Here is an 8,080-nt window from a genome sequence, read left to right as displayed (position 1 = left end):
AGGAATGCCAGCTTGGACAGGGACTGCAATCTATGTTAGCAACTGGGAATACAGAACCAGTGCCACTGACATAGGACCACGTTAAGAACATAAGAACATAAGAGACGCCAATGTTGGATCAGGCCAAAGGCCCATCCAGTACAACACTCTGTATCACACAGTGGCCAGAAGTACCAGTGCCATCAGGAGGTCCACCAGTGGGGCCAGGATATTAGAAGCCCTCCCACTGTTGACCCCCCCCCAAGCACCAAGATGACAGAGCATCACTTGCCCCAGAGTCCCTATCTATACCTTGTGGCTAATAGCCACTGATGGACCTCTGCTCTAGAACTTTATCTTAATTAACCCCAAATAATGACCATCCTCCCCATTTTCCCATTAACATGGATTAGGAGCCCCCATTCATCAGCACACCCTCTACATGCATGGGGCTGGGAGGGGGGATCCCACTGTTCCACTTCTACCATTCCTACAGTGAAGCCTAGAGAACAACTGGAGGGCATTAGCCAGCAATTTGCATTGAATGGTCTTGAGTATGGACCCAAAGAATGGTAGTTGATCTTACCATTCAGAATTAAAGAATCTTGAGCAAAAGTGTAACCTTCCATAGGAGATACTTGAACCAGCAACTCCCCATGTTACTATTAAAAATACCTACAAATATCTTAGCGGTGTACCCAAAGAATGGTAGTTGATCTTACCATTCAGAATTAATGACTCCTGAGCAAAAGTGTAACCTTCCATAGGAGATACTTGAACCGGCAACTCCCCATGCTATTAAAAATACCTACGAATATCTTAGCAGTGTGTGTATATGTGAGGAGGCTTAGTGTAAAAATCAAGTCGTGGCAATGTGCGGTATTTTAAGGTACACTGAGTGAGGACTAAAAGTTATCTATGTGTGCACATGAAAACTCATACCTTGAATAAACCTTAATGGTGCCACTGGACTCTAAATTTATGGTACTATGAGTTTCAAGACATTCATGCACATTGCTTGCCCCTAGACTTGCCAGGTCCCTCTTGGCCGGGGCGGGGGGGGGGGGGGGGGGGTGGGGGGGTCTAGAGACAAGTTGTAATCTGTGTGAGGGAGTGCTGGACTGGATGGGCCATTGGCCTGACCCAACACTGGCTTCTCTTCTGTTCTTAATGTTCTTATGGGATCCCCAGGTCCCACCTGGAGGCTGGCATCCCTACTTGCCCGGTACCCACTTCCCTGTGTTTAAGAGATACACAAGAGGGTGTACCTTAGCCAGCCTATCATTTCACGGTTAGGAAGGAACCAAGCAGGGATAGGAATCTATTTTTAGTCCGTGTAAATATGTAGCTGGGTTAGAAGCTGCTCCAGATTTACTCGCACAAAATAAACATGATACCGGCAGCCCATAGATTGCAAGCTTCTAAGCACACGAGCAAGAGAGATAATTTGCGGTCAGCCTGATTAATTTCAGAGGGGTCGGAAGCCCCCCCCCAGCACCCCTTTCCATTTTCTCTGAGACCCCAAGCAACTCCCCCACCTCCATGAAGCCAGAAATGGGGGAGGGGGGAAGAGAAGAAAGCCAGTTCTAAGTGCAAAAAAGGCCTCTGAGCCAACTTCTTATTATTCACGACTTGGCGGCGGGCCCGCAGGGAGGGATTCCCTCCTGGCCAAGCCCTGCACGGTGCAGCTTAGGACAGATCAAAATGGGTCGCCCTGTTAGTCTGTCTGCTGCCGCGGAAAAGAGCAGGAGTCCAGCAGCACCTGAAAGACTAGCGAAATCTGGGGCGGGGCGGGAGCCTCTGCAGAGCCGAGGATCAAATCCCTCTCCCGGAGAAGTGAGCCGGGGCTCCCCAAGCCTCAGTCCCCCCTGCCCCACTTTTTGTTAGTCTGCCATTCTATGGATGCCAGTCTTCCAGGTGTGCTACCTGGGCTCTTGCTCTTCCCTGCTGCCTCGCTCAAGGGTGGGAGCCGGCCTCGTGGAAAGACAAAGCCCCTCGGACGCCCCCTCACTCCAAAAAGCCAAGCTAGCAGAGCAACCCTGCGCAGCATAAGAAGCCCCCAAGGCCCCCCGGCTGGGGCTGCTGCACAGGAGGAGAAGGGAGATGCAAAGGGAGAGGGAGATGGTGGTGGAGGAGGAGGAGGGAGCCTCGGCGTCCGCCCGTGGCCAAGGGAAGGGAAGCGGCCCTGCAAACCCGGCCCGGCCGGGGGGGAGGAGAAGGGTAACCGGCCCGGTTTTTCTTCCACCCCTTTACCTGTCCGGGGTGTTTGTCGCCGGGGTCTCCGGTGACCTCCCTGCCGCGGCCTGCCGGCTGCAGCTCCTCCTCGTCCTCTCCCAGGGCCGGAGGCGCCTCCACGTTCCGCTTCAACGTGGCAACCGGAGCGCCGCCTCCATTCCGCCGGCTTCCGGGCCAAACTGACGCCCGCCCGCCGACTGGGCAGGGCCTGCCTGGGAGGAGAAGGAATGGAGAGGAGCGGCCGGCGCGGGGGCGGCGTCGGAGCGGGCCCCGTCCGCCTGAAACAACTCCCAAGTCGAGGCCCTACTAGTAGTAGGGGCAGCGCTGCCTCTGAGTGTGTGTGTGTGAAGCGCCTGTCCGCTGACAAGTCAGAGGCTCTGAGTAGGCCACACCCGCAGGGTTGCCGACCTCCAGGTGGGAACAACTGGCGTTCTCCTGGAAGGCCACCTGATCTCCAAGATTAGGGGCAGCGGTCCCTCTGAGCATATGTGAAGCGCATTTCCAGTCAGAGGCTCTCGGCAGGCCACCTGGGGTTGCCAGCCTCCCGGTGGGAACTGGCGTTCTCTTGGAATTCCAACTGATCTCCAGATATGGGGCAGTAGTACTTCCGAGCAATGTGGAGTCTAAGCTGTGGAGCCTTGTGAGCAAAAATTCTACTTTGTGAGCTACTGGCATTAAAGCTGTGAGCAAGCGATTTGGCTACTGCATAAATCAGTTTGCTCTGGAGCCCTCCTTCCTGAGCCAAGACAAAAAATGTGTGAGCTGAAGGCTAAAAAACTGTGAGCTAGCTCACACCGACTCAGCTTAGAGGGAATACTGCTTCCGAGTGTGTGTGAAGCGCCTTTCCAGAGGCTCTGAGTAGGCCATACCAACCTCCAGGTGGGACCTGGAATTCTCCTGGAATTCCAGCTGATCCCTGGACTACGGTTCCTGCTCCCCTGGAGAAAATGGCAGCTTCAGAGCACAGGCTTTATGTTAGACATTAGGTTTTAGGTAAAACCCTTCACCAAATTCCCCCTCTGCAGGCCTCACCCTTAAGTCTCCAGGAATTTACTGGGCTAGAGTTGCCAGTATGGGCCACTACCACCCATCCCTAAGGTATAAAGAGCGGGGCTGACACCATTTTTGAAAAACCCAAGTTTTCGTCCCCATGTGAGCCGAGACTAAAAGCTATTTCCCTTTCTTGGAGCACAATGGTCTCTTCTCTCCCTCCTGCCATTCTATGGATGCCAGCCTCCAGGTGGAGACTGGGGATCCCCTGGAATTACAGCTCATCTCCAGACTGCCCACATCAGTTCCCCTGGAGAAATTGGCTGCTTTGGAGGGTGGACTCCATGGCATTGTGCCCCACTGAGGTCCTTCCCAGGCGCCATCCCCAAATCTCCAGGAATTTCCCAACCTGGATCTGGTAACCCTACACCCCTGACAGTGGCCATGGGGGTACCTGGCAACCGTACGCCATTCCTATGCTGAATTTCTGGAAAGCATGAAGCTAGCATGAAGCTGCCAGTAGTCACATCAAAGCAAAACCCAAACACAACAGCCACATCATCTTTTATTCAGGACCAACAAAAGTGACACAAAGGGGTGCAAGGTTTCTGCTTCTCCAGAACTCATCAGGTGGGGGGCTTGAAAAATATGGGGAAGAGGGGCAAGCTTGAAGGCTTTCCTCCTTTATTGTCATAGTCAGTAGCTGCAGGCATACCTTCTAGCCAAGGCTTCCTCCTGAAGGGCGCACCCTGACCAACTGTGATTGGTAGTCTTACTGATACTCACTCCCTAAGGCTGCACAGAGCCATAATTATTGTGTGGACTTTGGCAAGGTATTACTGGCTTTGGGTCTAAACCTCCTCTGGAGGTGACTATGTTAAAAGAACTTGCTTAATGGATTGCTAGAATAAAGGGCATAACATAAAACACCACCCTTGATGTGAGGGTAATATAAGGAAAAAACCTTTCAGCATCGTTTCTGAGAGTAGCAGTGTTGGTCTGCAGTAGAAGAGCTAGCTTGGAGTCCGGTAGCACCTGATGAAGGGAGCTTTGACCCGTGAAAGCTCTTCCCCCTCCCCCCAAAAAATCTCATCCATCTCTAAAGTGCTACTGAATTTTACTCTAGATTATTTTAACTAGATTACTCTAGATTATTTTAACTCCCCTCCAGGATTAATACAGAAGCCACCACTATTCGGTTTCACTTTCCAGACCATTGAAATAAAATTGCTAAGATTCTGGTGATATTATGGAATGGAAGCCATGTTTAGCCTTCATTACTTAAGAGACTGCAGGATCCAGCAGGTATTTTGAAGCACCCTGAAAACCTAAGTTTAAAACCCAGTACAAAATAATTTGAATAGACTCCCTTAACTGTTCTAAAACTGGAATAATAATAGTTTTAAGTAAAATTTATTTAGTGTTTTGAAACACCAGCTCTGCATCATTTATGTATAAAATAAAAACCAAGCCACAAGAGCCAAGATTTCATTCAAAGTTAAAATAGACATTTATTATTACAAACAAGGTAAAAGCAATATGAAGAATACCACAGACAGAGCTCTGCCCAAATATACAAGTGTTCTTGCTAAATTAGGCAATTTCAAAGGTGTCCCCTTTTTGCAAAGAAACTTGTCTACCAGATCTTCCAAGTAAATGGATGAGTGAGAAGTAACTTAAAGATGGCATACTCCAGAGATCTGCAAAGCAAATAAAACAGATTACAAACATTTCAAGATCTCAATAATTTGTTTCCAACTCCTATACCAACATTTGTTATTGTTTTGTTAGCATTTGTATAGTCCTGTGTAGCAGGCAGTTTCCTTTTAAGAGTGTGTGTGGGGGGGGAATTCAGCAAATAGTCTTAACGTACATGATTCAGTCCAACTTATGAAGTTAAGTACAACCCTGCAGAGCCAGGGTGTAAATGCAATATATACAGTAAACCCTTTCTCTGGAAGTTTTTTACAACGGAGACAAACAATGTAAAACATATTCCTAGAAGAACGTTAATGCCCATTTACCACCTATTCATATACTTTATACAGCCAATTTGCAACTATCCCGAAAAGATGGGCTGCTCAACTGAGGCATGCCCTAGTAAGCAGGCTACCATATCCTCTGCAAACACGAGGTGATAATGTGAAATATGAAGTATGCACAGATAAATAAGAAAGCTCTATGTCTTGTTTATATAATGGGCTGGATCCAGCCAGCTTTTTCACTCAATCTTACCAAATTTCTCCACTTTCTACAGCCCTTCAGCCATGCAAGCTCCATGATTGCCAGCATAGCATTTCGGTAGTCAAAAATGAGCCTCTCTTCCCTATCTCTCCAGCAGAAAAGCTGGTAGGTTCCAACCCAGTGTGGAGCAGTGGTTAGAATGGAGGCCCAGGTCCCCACTCAGCCATGATGTCACTGCCTCAGCCTCACCTATCTCACAAGGTTGTTGTAATGATGAAATGAGAGAATTCTGTATAATCCTCTGCCTTCTCTGGAGGAAGGGCAGGATAAAACTGAGACCGGTGAACAGAGCAGAAGACAACAGTGCGTTCACCAGGCAAACATGGACATAGCTGCAATTATAACTGCCCTAAGTACTTTTTATTGACCACACCAGGTGCACTACCTCAGTTCAGGTTCTGTTGCATGGGCCAAAGCATGTACAGAGCAGACTAGCTCATTTCTGTTGCTTTCCCAAAGAGATATTACAAGTTTACCTTGGCCATCCTAGAGAGACTTCTTAATTCCTGAAAATGGAAGACAATTTATCACTGTACAGTTTATCACCAAACAAAGTGTTTTGTATTCTCTCAATTTATCACTGTACAGTTTATCACCAAAGTGTTTTGTATTCTCATCTCCAGGCTGAACCGGTGTTGAAGAGACCTATCAAGCTTTCACAACCCTGTGTCCTCATCCAAGCAGACAATAATCACAGCAAATCATGATGTGAACAGCAGAAGAGTTTTAATCATTGGACACCAGGGAAGAAACAGAACATCAACAATCCCTAGCAATGCTGATTTTAGACCCTTGTAGAAAAGCACTCTAGTTGGACAATTTTCCTTAAAGAGCAGTTTGCACATGGGTGGGAGAAGTCCATGTCATGAACTATGTTACCAATGAGAACATAGTGTATTTCATGGCAATGATATTATGGGGGTAAGGCAATACGTTTTAAGTAAAATAAAGTTAAAACTAATTTTTACAGCTTCACTAGTAAGCAAGATCAACAGAGAGCTTTTAAATATGTTGCAATTCAGTGGAATAGCCTCACCTCAGTAAATCCAGGATCCCATTTCAGGCTACAGCATAATTCCTAAGGGATTAAGGAACAAAATTCAGCAGTTATTTTCTCTACAATAAAATGAAATATAAAAGGTTTTAAAAGCACATATATAAGCTACAAGAAAGAAGTCAAACAGGCTAGTCCTTTGAACTGCATGTCCTCAATCCAAATACTAATCACATTACATCATTATGTGAACAGCAAATAAAAGGTTTTCATCATCGGACACAGCATTAAACATATCAGATAGCCCACTACCTCATGGTACATGAACCTACCTTACACTGAGCCATGGCCCCTCCCTTACAACACAGCAACATATGCAACTGCCTTAAAAAGTCAGGTAATGGGTCCACCCAGCTCAGTATCGTCTGCTGTAACTGGCAGCCCTCTCTTTGAGATTTCAGGCAAAAGCAGATCTCTCTCTGCTACCACGGATTGAACCTGGTACTGTATTCACAGAAAACATGTTCCCTGCCTCTGAGTCACAAGCCCCTTACCAGAGATTATATGACCCTTATTTATTCAGTTCTAGTGTTTCAATCATGCTAATCATACTGAAAACTTCAACACTTGATCAACATACTTTTTTCGACACAGGTTCTTCCCAGGCTTGAAATAAGAGATCCCTCTCACCAGTCTGTTGTAGCGGTTAAGTGTCAGACTAGTATCTGGAAAACCCAGGTTCGAATCCCCACCTGTAACATGGCACCTTGGGCCAGTCACACACTTTCAGCCTAGTCTACCTCACAGGGTTGTTGTGAGGATAAATGGTGGAGGAGAAGAATGATGTACGCTGCTTTGGGACCCCATTGGGGGAAAAGGTGAGGCATAAAAAAACAAAATAGAAACAAGAGTGCCCCTCAAACCCTTCCCGCCAGACGGAACAAGATTGCTCCATTATCTAAAACTAGCCCCCCAAAATGGGGGAGACAAAACTAAACCTCCCAAAGCAATTAAAATGGCCTACCACCCATAAGCAAGCCTAAGGCTCCCCTTGCCCCTGAAGCCCCTAACTCAGCGCCCCTTCAGCCACCTCCATCCCTACGCTACCAGCAGGCTCCTCAATCCACGCGGCAAGAAACCGGAAACAAAGACAACTCTGGATAACGTCACAATGAACAAGCTCCCATTGGCTCAACCGCACGTCGATTTTTTAATTGGTTTTTGCCCTTTCCGCTTTCCCTTCGCTAGGGGGCGCGGAGCTAGTGACGTATAGGCCCATAGAGAAAGTCACTTGCACCGTTGTTGTTTACGTACACTTCCGGTCTAAAGTGGAACGGGTTCCTGAAGACTATCTGATAGGGTTGCCAACTCCAGGATGGAAAATACCTGGAGATTTTGGGGGAGGAGACAGAGATGGGGAGGGACTTCAGTGGGGCATAGTGCCATAGAGTCTCCTTCCAAAGCAGCCATTTTCTCCAGATGAAGTGATCTCTTTCACCTGGATGGAGGCCGGGGAGACTTTCATCGGGGAACCCGCTGGCGGCGCGCCGTGGCTCTTTAAAGAGCGCCTCTCCCGCCCTTCTGGAGGCAAAACCACTCCTCGCGCCTCCTCTCCCAGCGGCAAGGCCAGTGGCAAGG

At 48.0% G+C, this 8,080-nt stretch overlaps 1 protein-coding gene and 1 long non-coding RNA gene across 3 annotated transcripts in view; both read right to left on the bottom strand.

The window, feature by feature from the left end:
* The window catches only part of SEC31A (SEC31 homolog A, COPII coat complex component), an 85,662-nt gene extending 83,194 nt beyond the window's left edge, over positions 1 to 2,468 (bottom strand). Inside the window, exon 1 of the mRNA XM_015417916.1 lies at positions 2,233 to 2,468. The gene's annotated coding sequence lies outside the window, so the exon portion shown is untranslated. The remainder of the gene's footprint in view (positions 1 to 2,232) is intronic.
* A 2,321-nt stretch (positions 2,469 to 4,789) lies between these two features.
* LOC107116068 lies at positions 4,790 to 7,575 on the bottom strand. Of its 2 annotated transcripts, none has more exons than XR_001482693.1 (4): positions 7,467 to 7,575; positions 6,485 to 6,526; positions 5,925 to 5,954; positions 4,790 to 4,904 (listed from the first exon to the last, which is right to left on the bottom strand). It is a non-coding gene; the product is annotated as an uncharacterized LOC107116068 (long non-coding RNA). The 2 variants fall into 2 exon arrangements; XR_001482694.1 differs by lacking the exon at positions 7,467 to 7,575 and adding an exon at positions 7,083 to 7,186.
* Positions 7,576 to 8,080: the final 505 nt, after the last annotated feature.

This window comes from Gekko japonicus, unplaced genomic scaffold (assembly GCF_001447785.1).
Source record: "Gekko japonicus isolate JY-2015 unplaced genomic scaffold, Gekko_japonicus_V1.1 scaffold752, whole genome shotgun sequence".
Taxonomy (NCBI): domain Eukaryota; kingdom Metazoa; phylum Chordata; class Lepidosauria; order Squamata; family Gekkonidae; genus Gekko; species Gekko japonicus.
The sequence above is the reverse complement of the archived record's forward strand: the minus strand, read 5'-3'. Positions and strand labels throughout refer to the sequence as shown.